Raw genomic sequence first — 14,112 nt, 5'->3', positions numbered from 1 at the left:
AAAACCGGTCAAGAAGGGACAATTTAATTTTCCGCGGTTTTAGTGAAACGTCCGGAGAATCTTGGGACTGTTCTGAACGGCTCGTGAGAGACGCTTTGTGGAACATTCTGGATATCGACACGTCTGACTACGACATAGCGAGGGCGCACAGACTGGGATCGGGACACAACAGACCCATCATTGTAAAGTTTTCAAATTACAAATTAAAAGAGACCGTTCTTGCTCGTGCGCGCTTCTTTCGTGGAACTGGTATCCGCGTCTCCGGCGACTACTCGAGACGTGTTCGCGATATCCGCAGCGAGTTGTGGAAATACATGGAAGAAGCCAGAGAAAACAATCTCCATGCAACAATGAGGTACGACAAACTTTACATCGAGGGTAAAATATATACGTTGAGCGATCTGGATGCTAACGGACTGCCGCCTGTGACCACGGAAGAGGTGCACCAAAACACGGAAGTGAATCCAAATGCTTCACCTACTGTGGAGTGTAGCGAAGTGCCTTTTTCTTCGAGTGGAGTGAAGGAACCTCTACGCTCCGATCATCCATCCACCCACACCCTTCGATCGCCTAAGGAACCGTCGACGTCGAAGGCCCCGGCCGGCGCTGAACTCCCCGTCTCCTCCTCCCGACCCCCTCAAGAACCAGGCTACAGAAATAGAAAATCCTACAGCGAGGTGACCAACCACCCCAAAACAAAATCATCCGTGCGGAACGGAAATTCGAAGCCCGCGACGGAGACAACGAGCAGCACATCGAAGCCTCCCCCTCCCAGAAATGTAAACGGTCACCAACACCCGAGGCGTTCCCAAAGGACCCCGACTGCCAGGAACCAGGAAAGCAGGTAGGATCTGTGGAATCCGGAGAAGGAAGACGTCGTGCAGCTACGTAGTGAGGTAAGATTAGAAAGTGACGTCATCTCTACACATTCCCAACCAAGTAATGCTCATAACTATTTGACGTTCTATTATCAAAATGTTCGCAGTTTGAGAAACAAGAGTAGGCCTTTTCATGAGAACGTACTGAGTCGCAATCTGGACGTAGTGTGTGTTAATGAAACGTGGCTAACGTCGTCTCACCTGAGTTCCGAATACTTTGATTCCCGGTACACTGTATACAGATGTGATCGAAGCCGTGACCTTAGTGGCAAAGTGAGTGGAGGTGGTGCACTTGTGGCTGTAAGAAACGACCATTCGTCCTTTTTGGTGGGTGAACCGATGCAACAGCCTGACTCCATCTTAGTTAAAGTACTGCTTAACAAGAAATTTCCTCTCTATATTGGTGTTGTGTACTTCCCCCCCAAATCAACTAAGGCATTATATGACGCATTTTACGACTTTGTTGAAACCCATACTAAGCCAGGTGATAAAATACTATTCTGTGGTGACTTTAATTTACCCGAAATTACAAGTGTAAACGCTGATTTATTAAGTCTTACGCCAGTGTGTCAAGATCTACAACTTTTTATGTCTTACCATGCTCTCAGAAACGTAAACAATATTCAAAATGTAAACAATAGGTTACTTGACCTTATATTAACGAATGTTAGTAATGTAGATGTAAGCAGAGAGTTGCACCCTCTCCTACCGGAAGACACACATCACCCCTCAATAATAACTGAGATCCAATGCCTTTCCGTAAAATCAAATAAAAAGTCAAACCAAAACATTTCCACATACAACTTTAAGAAAGCAGACTACTCAAAACTCTTCAGTTTAGTTTCAGAAACGGATTGGACGCCAGTAAATAGCGCCGTTAACGTAAATGAAGCTGCCGATATTTTCTACAGATTAATTTATGGCATATTTGATCAATGCATTCCCCTTAAAAAACTACAGAACTCAGCATATCCTTGCTGGTTTACGCCTGCTATAGTGAAAAGAATTAAAGTTAAAGCTTACCATAGGTTAAAATGGAAGAAAAGTATTACAAACAAAGAATATCATCGAGAAAAATTTCTTCAGCTTCGCGCACAGGTTAAGAAAGACATAACTGTAGCTTACACTAATTACATAAAACAGTCTGAAGACCAGATAAGTGTGGACCCTTCTCGATTCTGGTCCTATATCAAAAGTAAAAAGTCCCATCAAAACTGCGAGGCTATTAAAGTCGGCGCAGACATATTAACAGACGAAAATGACATCGCGGATGCCTTTGCAATTTACTTTCATTCTGTGTACGCAGCCGAAAGAGCTAAATATGACGTAAATAATCTGAAAATAAAAATTGCTAACGAACAACTTGATATTTTCACTTTGCGCAACATCCGCGTAAGCGAAGTAGAAGCTGCCATCAAGAATTTGAAATCCAAATCAACGACCGGCCCTGACAACATACCACCATATATAGTTAAAGGATGTTGCGATATTTTAAAATATCCCTTGCTGCAAATTTTTAACCTTTCTCTCGATACCAATACTTTTCCTTCAAGATGGAAAACATCGTCCGTCTGTCCTATCCCCAAGTCTCACCACAGATCAAGCTTAGAAAATTATAGACCGATAGCAATCCTTTCTAGTCTTGCTAAAATATTTGAACAAATTATTTACAAGAGGATGTTAGCACACGTCAATCCAGTTATCTCTCCTTATCAGCATGGATTTACTCCAAAGAGGTCTACCGTAACAAACTTAGCTAACTTTACCCATTACGCATGCAATGTACTAGATAACACAGGACAAGTCGATGCAATATACACCGATTTTACTAAGGCATTTGACAAAATTGATCATGATATATTACTACAGAAAATTGCTTCATTCAATATTTCACTTAATACTTTAAATTTCTTTGCTTCATATTTAGCCGATCGAACGCAAACTGTAATATACAGGAAAATCAAAAGTCGCCCCTTCACACCATATTCTGGTGTTCCCCAAGGGTCCAATCTTGGACCGCTTTTGTTTTTATTACTTATCAACGACTTACCCAATTGCATACAAAATTCTCAAAAGTTGCTTTTCGCCGACGATCTTAAGCTTTTCTACGAAATAACTACCTCTGAAGACTGTTTAAAACTGCAGGAAGATGTAGACAGAGTGATCTCTTGGTGTGAAAGTAACAAGTTGGATCTTAACCCAACAAAATGCAGCGTAGTCACTTACACAAAACGCAAAGCATCTTGTGTGTTTCCATACCGTATTAAAAATGTACAAATCACGCGCAAAAATGAAATTAAAGATCTCGGAGTGACCTTCGACACCAAGCTCAAATTTAATAAGCATATTGAAACTGTTACTAACGACGCTTTCAGAAACTTAGGTTTTATAATCCGATCAAGCCACGACTTCACGAAAATAGAACCAGTGAAAATACTTTACTATTCCCTCGTACGGTCAAAACTAGAATATGCGTCAGTAATCTGGAATCCCACTCAAATAAATTTAATTCATAGACTAGAACGTATTCAGTCCAAGTTTCTTAGATATCTCAAATTCAAAGCCTGTGGAGAATATCCAGCATTCGATTCATACGATAATCTAGTCTCAGAGACCAACTTCAACAAACTAGCACTCCGACGACAAGTAAATGACCTGCTATTTCTGTATAAAGTAATTAACGGTATAATAGACGATTCCAACTTATTATCAGCCGTATCATTTAATGTTCCCATTTCCAAAACTCGTCCCAAGCACAAAATCTTCCATTGCCAGAGAGCGAAAACATCAATTCTTTCTGCCTCTCCGGTGTGGAGAGCGTGCAACTCTTTCAACACAATTTCATGTGTAAATAACACAATCGATATTTTTGCAATGAGTTTATACAATTTAAAAAATAGTATTACTGGAACGCTGAATTTATTGTAATAATATTATGTAATTAGAGCACCATAATTGGGCTCGGCCTGTTGAGCTCTATCAATAAATAAATAAATAAATAAATAAATAACGATACAATTAATCAACATAATGGCCAAACGGTTTGAAACGCTTATCTTGTCGATGCACAATTGTTTGTAAGCTTTCCGAAGTTTTACTGACGTCTACTCTTCAAATTATTCAATTTAATTCATTATCTTCGTAACAAGTGGAACTGCAATACTCATTAATAACATCAGAACACGGCAATAATTTCTGTGGCAACCTTAAAAACCAGCAAGATTTTCAAAACAATATCGATGTCTCAAAAAAATATAGTGCGAAGCTGGAAAAAGGGGGGGGGACAATCACGTTTAACATGCTCCTAAATATCATTTTAAAAAATACGTGTTTAGGCTTCTGTTTATCTAGCGTTTCGTGTATGAAAGTTGGGGGGGGGGGGGTAAGGGAGCGTCCTTCCCTGCCCCACTGCTTGCAATTTGCGTTGAAAAGTACGAAATTCTCTCATCCATTATTCTTATACTTGACACGCTACACACAGAGAGAGAATATGCACTAGAAAGAAGCACTGGCGTACGTTGAAAGGGGCTGAAGGGGCTACAGCCCCGTTCGAAATTTTGAGGAAATGAAGAACTCGGGTAAGACCAGAGTGATAGATACAAACTCAACTCAAAATAACCCCCGATTGCCATTTTTGAGAGTGGAAAATTTTTAATATAAGGTACCTGAGCCCAATATGGCTTACCTAAGGTTTGCGATTGTTTCAAATGGTGTACAAAGTCAGAAAGGTAAAATCTAGTGGCAAGATTCAAAAGAGAGAACATTTCTGGACGTTTACTGAAAATTGGAGCCAATTCCAAATAATAACATGGACATAAGGAAGATTTTATTAAAAAGTTACGTTTAGGCCATATTGGGTACATATATACACAATATGGCCTAGTCATATATTTTGTTCTTTCACATCAATATATGCAACAGAAATTGTAAAGAAAGTACCACAATGTTTTTTTTCATAGGTAGATAAGTATATTGATATACTTACATTTTATTTACATAATGGCATATGAGATTTGCACAAAGAAATAACATTGTTTACAAACCAATAAACAAGGAGTGACATGTAACAATTTGTTACCAGAAAACCATGGATTACACATCACAGTCTGGGGTAATGAGGTCCTTCATCATCCTTAGTGACTTCCACATACTCTACGTGAACATAAGAGTAACAAATGCCACATTTGCTCATGTCCTTCACGATATATTCCTATGTGGGCCATATTGAGTCCGCCTTACATGGTGTTATTTTTATCTTTGTTATAAACAGTACTTTAGATTAAAGTCTAAACTAAGTATTGTTGTAAAAGTACAAATTATGAGCTATCATAATATGTCAACGGCAAAGATAATGTAGGCAAATTGTCCATCACTATTTTCATTACTTTCTTATTATACATCGTGTGTTGTTTTAAGGAATGAAACTATGTTGGTTCGAAACAGGTATTGCCCTCTGCTTATTGACGTATTTATTTTAATTTATTGTTATGACGTTGTATAATACAGACCGGGTGAAAATGGTGGTGGACAATTCGCCTACTGTTTCTTTCGCCGTTGGGTGTACTAGAGCTATAAACACCTATCACTTGGAAGATGCAGTAAGTAATAACTTCCATATGCAATATTAGATCACGAGGTCCAGTTATTTCGCTTCTTTGTCCTCAAGTTACTGTACAGTGGGATCCATGAGTAATACCGCGCAAATTGTCCATCACCATGTTCGTGCACTTTATTTGACCCAATAAGAGCTTCGAGAATTAAAAGAACACTCAAAACGAGCTGTTGACAAACTTCTGCACCAGCATACATAAAAAATCCATCGCTTAAAACACATAGAATGCAAGAGAAAAATGAATGAAAATAGTCATGGACAATTTGCACGGTAATACTCATGGATCCCACTGTACTATACGTACAGCCAACAGGTTGGATCACGTCATTCGGACAGTCTAAATGACATACTAGCGTCATCTGTTGAATTAACTATGTAGCTACTTGGAAACAGCAAATAGGCCATATTGGGTTCAGCTACCTTACGAGGTATCTTATTGTGCATGCCGCCCCATAGAAAGCAGCTATGCACTGTCCACCGTTACAATTACAGCCCCCCGGAAAAAATTCCTGCGAACGCCAGTGGATAGAAGGGAGAATGTAACCTGGTTACACAGAATACAAAATTACACACACACATGCATGTAACCGAATTCATTTTTACGAATCCGTTCTTGGCTGTGACACACTTCGCTACGAGGGGGATACGGAGGGAGCAAAAGATAAGACATAAGAAACGTATCTCCCTCCGTTGCACCTTACATGCCCACCCGACTCTGCAACAGAACCCAGAAACGCGTGACAGGACAGTGTAAGATAATGGGTTGCTTTCCACTTCCATTATTCCAAAACCGTTACAGTCTTGCTTCTATGTCTTTGGAACGTGACGTGTGATTTTTTTTCTTCCTCTTACCGTTGTTTTCACCATTGGGCGCTGACTTTTCAGAAAGAATCATCATGCAATTGTTCCTGGCACGAGATACAGGAGTTACGTCTCGAATCTGGGCATGCTTTCCTTATGCTACGCAACGGCATTACTGTTAAATGTGTGTTCGACTCTGTTCACAGAAAAAAAATCTGTGATCTTTTTTAGAATGCCGTTCTTCCTGGCCTCCACTGAAGGCCCAATCATAGATGGCGACTCCGGGAACTAAATCGCTACTTGAATGTTGGAAGATTATAGTGCGGGACAATTCGTACAATACTTGGTTCGTGTTTTAAAAATAACAACATAGGCACTAAGAGTGTGGAAGAAGGGTGTGCACTTGAGTGCTGCATCGATGCTTTTTGGCTCGATCGTCTAGTAGTTCGCACGGATGACGCTAGATGGCTTACGGAATCGACTGTTTCTTCGCTCGAGCGAATAACGCTCGCGAACATTCAAACGATCGGTAATACCTAGGTACACTCGAAGCCCAGTAGTTCACGTACACCGTAATTTGTCTGTGGTAGTTGGCCTTCAAATATGCTTCGTGAAGTGAAGACGCAGTGAAATTGAAACTAACGTGAACATAGTCATCATCTCCATGTAAAAATGTAATTCATTCTATCTTACCAATGCATAGCACTATATGAAAATGAGTAGATGATTATGAGATGAAACTACCAGCACGAATTTTACATATATATTTGTACGATTATTGCCCCATTGAAATTATATTTAATATTTTATATATTCGAGCGAATCACGCTCGAGCGTGGAAGGTTCGATCGAGTTTGAGCGAGCAAAAGTGGTCCAATGCAGTACTCTAGTGTGCACAAATGGTTAACTGAAACCCATAGACTATGTGCAGGCACGGGCAATATAAATGAGACACCTATATTCTATATACTCCCTACTTCGAGCACTGACGGGAGTGCATGTTTAAAAAGACAAAAATTAATTTCTGAATTCACACCAAGCAAGTACAGATCACAGAAATGAACGTAAAAGTACAGTGCAATCCACGAGTATTACCACAGACAAGCTGATACATTTGTGTGTGGTATTACCATGCGAATTGTCCATCACCATGTTCGTGCACTTTATTTGACCCAAGAGCTTCAAGAATTAAAAGAAATCTCAAAACAAGCTGTTGACAACTTCTGCATCAGCATACATAAAAATACATCGCTAAAAAACACACAGGATTTAAGAGAAAAATTAATGGAAATAGTCATGGACAATTTGCACGGTAATACTCATGGATCCCACTGTACAGACGCATGTAATCATTATGTCAATAATAAGACACGACGCCATGCTCTGCCTTAAAGATCCATTAACAAGGCAGAAAGACAAAAGTTAGATCATAGAAATTGACATAAGAGTACAAAAGCATGTAATCATGATGTCAAGAATAAGACATGACGTCATGCTCTGCCCTAAAGACCCGTTAACTTGAGACAAGCCGTAGCATGTAACTTTACATAAAAACAAGCGTCTCAGATGGGATGCATTGAAATGTAGGTCTAGCGTGGAAGAAGAATCTGCAAACATCCGTCGCCAGATGTCTCTCCTGTCGTAGAGCCCGATTCAACTGTCAAGAAAAATCTAATGCATTTCCCCACCTAAGTGAATCAGTAGAATGTGTAATTACTCACTAGCATTATTAAAGTATTTTTGCAAAGTAGTGACACCTACATGGCGCATAACATCTATAACATGCGGACTGCGGAGTCGTTGTGAGAATGATGTTGGCGTTTCCTTCTCAACAAAACAATTGAATGTCAACGGCTTGTCAGATGAGAAATCTACGGAATTCCAGACCACATGGTGTAATGTTCATTCTATTGTATTTTTTGCTCAGTATCTGTGTGCTTGCTACTTGAATCTCTTGGTTTCTTCTGCCGTGGGAGGAGTAGTTTGTTACATATAGTAAGTACATATAGAGCAATATTTGTGCATACCACTGTACGTTATTGTTTCATGTTTTCCTACTTATTTAGGAATATAGGGACTTGTGGTACATTGATTGATTTGGTGTTTTAAGTCCACTTTATGCACGGTAAGGCTAATCAGGACTGGACCTACAGTTTAAAGTGGGATCCGAACCACTATTTCCCTCCACCGGGTATCGACCCGCGACCCATGCGTATATTGGGATGCATAGATAAATACAGACAAATCATTATGTTCACCTACTTTGTTTTACGCGGTGTGAAGTTCAAGAATTAAAACCAAAGCTCAATAAAGCAGTCGGCTACATCTACCATCACCAACAACAACATACATGATGTCTCCACGATGTCGCAGTGGTAGCATCGTCGCTTTGTAATCAAGGGGTCCCGGGTTCGATACCAGGTGGAGGCACATAGTGGTTCGGATCCCACTTTAAACTGTAGGTCCAGTCCCAACTCAATCAATCAATAGACAACATACGTTACATTAAAACATAGTTAACATCATGTCAATCACCTACTAGGTGACACCTAGCCATGCTCCACAGAATATTGCTCGCATAATGTGCGCATTGTGGTCAGGCCATATCCAAACGAATGGAAATTGCGAAAGTTTGGCTGGTATTATTCATACATCACGCTGTACGTATGCGTGCATGGGCGTCCGAAAGGGGGGGCGAGGGGGCCGTGGCCCCCCCCCCTGGAAAATGAAAGTCAACCAAAAATTATATATTTTTGACATATAATTTCATTTCAGCCACAACAATATGTATTAATTATTGTATGAATATGACAAATTCAAATTTAAGCAATGTTTTTTGAGGGAACAATACTATTATTGGGGAGAATGTGCCTTGTTTGCCCCCCTGGAAAAAAATACCTTCCTTGCCCCTCCCTGGAAAAAATCCTGCGGACGTCCATGTATGCGTGTATGGACTACAAAGAAGGAAGGTGGGATAGTGAGAGCCGCTAATTTGACATGAAATTGGCAGAGCAAGATCACTATGCGAGGTAGAATCTAGACTATTGCGTACATTAAACGAATCTAGTAGTACTGTTTCATTTATACAGTGCAATTTTTATGCACCCATTTTAAAGTTTTGAAAATTTAATTAGACAAGTTTACACTTTGATGAAGGATGAATTAAAGACTAATTACACAAAGCACTAGTAAATTCTACTCAACAACTATCGAACAATGTCGATTGAACTGCATCTTGGACAAGAAAGTTGTGTAACGTTTTCTAATTTTCATATGCTAAAATTTCGATGTAAACAAGAAAAGGCTACAAAGCCCTAACTTCGCCATGACAAACGAGACGCAATAAATAAATAAAGGCGCGACTTGCAGCATTAGCCCCGTGTAGTTCGTTGCACTTTTCGACACTATGTGTAATGTAGGTGTATCCCGGTCAGGCTGGTGCAAGGAAATTACTTCAACTAAGTAGTCGAAAAGCGGTGTTCGAATTCAGAAGATTCAACAAACGACTGTCTGCAGCTTCAAACGTTCATTTGATTAGTTAGCACGCACCACGTGACCACACACCACACATTACATCGCTCCAGAACGTAGTGAAAACGGTGCAGACACCAAATACATTACTTGACACCAAACCAACGAAGTAGACGGCTCGGTGCTGCACTTTGTAACCAACTAGATACGAGAGTGCAAACAGACAGTGACGGTGCCAGCCTGAAATAAGTGGGGAGGCTACAGGTTTCAGAGTCAAATTCTTGGGGGGTAACTAATACCGGCCAAAACGTAAATCACATGTTTTTCATTATGTATCATTAACCATAATATGACTTATGTAAGGCGTGAGGTTTGGTTTTGTCATTCGAATAGTTCATAAGTATCTGTTGCGAAAATGAAATTCGAGCAAGACAACGAGAGTTGGGGGACAGGTTCTCTGAGTCACGACAGCGATCGTCAACAAGTTTTATTCCTTACGTTGCGCCTGTACGAATATCGATCTTTTGAAATATCTCCGTTTCTCGTCGGCGGATCTACATGAAATTTGGACAACCGAAGCGGCACGTTATAAATGGTATCTATCTGGATTTAATTTCAAGGAGTTAAACTGAGTATCCACGACGTAAGGGCGAATTGTTTTTTTTTTATAGGCGATTCACAGGCCAACTACGGATCCCCAAGACAGACGCCAGAGAGGCGAGGACTTAATCCGCTGCACCTACCTGAAGACACGCCTTGACCGCGTTGAAACACAATAGACCAGGAGTAATGCACCCCGCTGGAACAGAAGCGACGCTCGTTTTAACGCATTTCCAACTGAAATTTTCAAATCTGGTATAAAACTGCAGGACTCCCGAGTTTTCAACACAGTTTGTCAGGATTTATGTAGCGAGAGCACCTCTGAGCTATAGCCTGACAAGTTAAGTCCTGATATGCGCAGATCGCTGCGGAGCACTTCCTATTACGTCATCCTCCCCACCACTCTTCTACTCACTGGTCTGGCGTTGAGAGTACCAGTGGTGCCAACTCAGCAAAATTAAGCTAAAACAAATATGACAAACAATTTTCACTGTTTAGCGTGACGGTGCATGCAGGCTCCTATTATATCAGTGGTTCATTTTATTTAATCCGGCCTTTGAAAATGCGTGCGGTGCGCCGATCGTAAACTGTAGTATTACGCACGTGCGTTAAGGTTTATAACGAAGAGAAACTACACGGCGAGGACTTCATTTTCTGAATGCGACATCGAGCAGTGGCCAGGTTTTTTTTTATTTTTTTTTTTTTTTTTTAAACGAGTGGAGTGGTGGTTCCTTTTGTTTATCGTACAACAATCACTGCGAGAAGGCAATCTGATAACACGTTTGCCTGTGTTCTTTTCTAAAGCATTAAAATATTCATTTTCTTTACTCTTGGCTGCAAGATTCTTACTTTGAAAGATATGGACTTAAGGACGAGCGTGTAGATGAACTGATATAATTAGACTTGCTGAAACCGATTCAGACACAGAACACAGATTCATCGGTAGACACAGACTCGGATGGGTGGAAGAGTGAAACTGAAGAAGGAGAACTGGAAAACATTTAGAAGGTGAGCTCAGTTCTATCGTTTATATATTTTTCATTTTTCTATCGTTTTATTTCATACATTTCTTATGCTGGTAAGAAATATCCCTAATATAACTTAATTCATTTAAGGTTTAAAGGGAAAATATCAAAATGTATTTAGAATTTAGCGTAATCAATAGGTAGCGTAGGTGACGGGATACTAATTCATGCCTTTCACATTCAAATTTCGTTGAAAAATTCTCAGACAATTCCGCTCACTCCAGGTTGCAACACTGCGAACGAACGTCGTCGCAGACAATGGAGTGGGGAAATGTGATGTGAGGTGCTTAAACAATGGATTGCAGGGTCTTGTTTTTAAACTTGTCAAGTTATAGACCTCCGTATGCTTATTGTTTTCGTGGACTTAGGTTTTTGCGAACCGTCAGCGAGTAACTGCCAGTGAGTGGATTCGCGTGTGCTTGATTCTGTGAGATCATACGCAGTGAATTGTTTTGCGAAACAAGGACAATCAAGAACTATGGCAGGCTAAGAGGATAGAGAGAAGAGGGGACGTCGGGTTGCCGAGTCCCGCAACGACGGTGCCACTACCATCTGGCGCTTAGCTACAGCCGAGCCAGCCGACACCAACATTATTGACGTACCATGCCGTGGAAAACGGCCAGCGACGCCGCCAATACCATCCGTTGCGATCGCCCAACCAGCGAGTGTCCAGCCGACGCCCGAGATGAGAACGTCCAGCCGACGTTTGAGAAAAGGAGAGATACGCGACGCCGAGAGGAAGTGAAAGTGCCAAATATCATCACCACTGCCCTCCGTCGCGGTTGACATCCGAAGGAACATTTTTTCGTCACAATGGAATCTAGTGTGAATTCCCGTACCTAGGAAAGATGGACCAGCCGACGATGTAGCAGAGTCTGGTAGAGTATTGTTCTGGCGATTCACATCCACGTACGAATGTATTCTTTTCTGTCAACGCCCTACCACAAAACGAAATCACAATGATTCGCGATTCTCAACGTGACTCAGGAATTCCAAACCTAACTTTCGTGTCATGTATTTTGAGTAATTGTTATATAATAGGTCTTTCATGTTTATATATTTTTAATCTTTTAAATGTCAGTATTTTATGATAAAGCTCCTTTATTGCGTTAAATTCCATTGTAACTTGTGAATGCGTGCTCCATTGTAGTGTAACTAACCGCCCAGTCGTTTCAATAACTTATCGAAGGTCGACTGTTTAGTCTTTTATTTGTTGAATATGTATGTTAAATTGCTCAGGTCGTGCAAGTGAGGTATTCTCTATTGTATAGTGATATTGTAATTTTTGCTCGCGCCGATGGTTAATTGAAGTATTCCAGCAGCTGGAGCCTAATTAACTATTGCATCACTCTGTAGAGGTGTAATTGTTTTCAAGGGACGAGAGAGGCTTGTTGTAATACCCCGCACGAGAAATTTGGTAAATGTCATACTTGCGGTATAGATGCGTATGTTCATTTGAACGAAAGGTTCAACCACGCCGAACTATCATTCTGATAATTGTTATTCCGAGGGCTGGTGCATATTGACATATTGATAGTAATGAGCACAGGAGCAGAAAGATTAACGACCTAATTAAAGTTCATGTTAAACAAAAAGGAAGAGTACGTCGATTAAATACGAGCCTTGTATGTGTACTTTCATGTTGAAATGTCCCATGAGAATGAATGAGTGAGAGAATGAAAGAATGAGTCAGGGGGGACCTATAAGGTGTTTATTATGTAAATATTTTGATTCCAATATATACATATTTTACTGTTCGTACGAGTTATCATTGATGTTTACAGGTACCAGGTGTATCAGGCACAATGCTATCTGCTGTTTTTTTTTTGTGCCGACAGATGTCAGGTAAAATGCAAGGCGATATATTTCTAGGTATTTTATCCCCATTTCCGCATTGAAAGGGTAGCATTACCGTCCAGAACCCGAACTAAACCTGGATCGTTTGCTAGTGCATAATTGGCACTTCCTGCCATTTTGTGCACTGACAATACTTGGCCCCGCGAACTGGGAACAAACGTATTTACTTAATACTTTACTTTTACCAATTACATATTTTAGTCAAATTTACTGAGGTCTTATGCTTTGTTCCATCACATACAAAAGTACTATTTTTGCATGACTATTTTACGTCAAATTTTCACATGAACAGTACAAAATACATCATAAAAACTTAACACTCATTATCAACTCGCTGGATATAGCTACGTATAAATAATACACGTAACAGGTAACACCATTTCTATGTAAAGAGTGTGAGTACTTTTTCGCTAATATAAGAAAATGAACCACAGAAAAAACTACGATAAGATATGTCTGTTGTTATGAGCAGCTGCAACCATGTTTAAATTCAAAGATTTTTGCAAGCTCTTTCTCAAAGGATAGAATAGATACTAATTCGATTACGAAAACAACACTTGATTTGCCGCAAGCAGCCGTTCAATAAAACAAAGCTTATAAAGTTCTTAAAAGGCAATTTTAAAGGTTTCAACCATTGCAAGCAGCTGCTCAAGGGTCTTTATTTGGAGTTTCCTTGCTGTCTCATAGTGTGGAATAACTCTAAACTGTTCAAATCACAAATGGAAGGATTGTAAGGAAGATTGTAGCTTTTTGTGCTTCAGAAAAGCGACACTAACTTAATAAAGTACGCATCAAATAAACAATACCACCTTCAATCGGAAGCGTGTTGACGATACCATTTTCTCTGCCATGAAGAAATATTCAATGT

At 40.1% G+C, this 14,112-nt stretch overlaps 1 protein-coding gene across 3 annotated transcripts in view; it reads right to left on the bottom strand.

Annotated features, from left to right (window-relative positions):
* The window catches only part of LOC145977715 (Golgi-associated plant pathogenesis-related protein 1-like), a 179,974-nt gene that overhangs the window by 25,145 nt on the left and 140,717 nt on the right, over positions 1-14,112 (bottom strand). The gene's annotated exons all lie outside the window — the stretch shown is intronic.

This window comes from Lepisma saccharinum, chromosome 23 (genome assembly GCF_977018435.1).
Source record: "Lepisma saccharinum chromosome 23, izLepSacc3.1, whole genome shotgun sequence".
In the NCBI taxonomy this organism is placed as follows: domain Eukaryota; kingdom Metazoa; phylum Arthropoda; class Insecta; order Zygentoma; family Lepismatidae; genus Lepisma; species Lepisma saccharinum.
The sequence above is the reverse complement of the archived record's forward strand: the minus strand, read 5'-3'. Positions and strand labels throughout refer to the sequence as shown.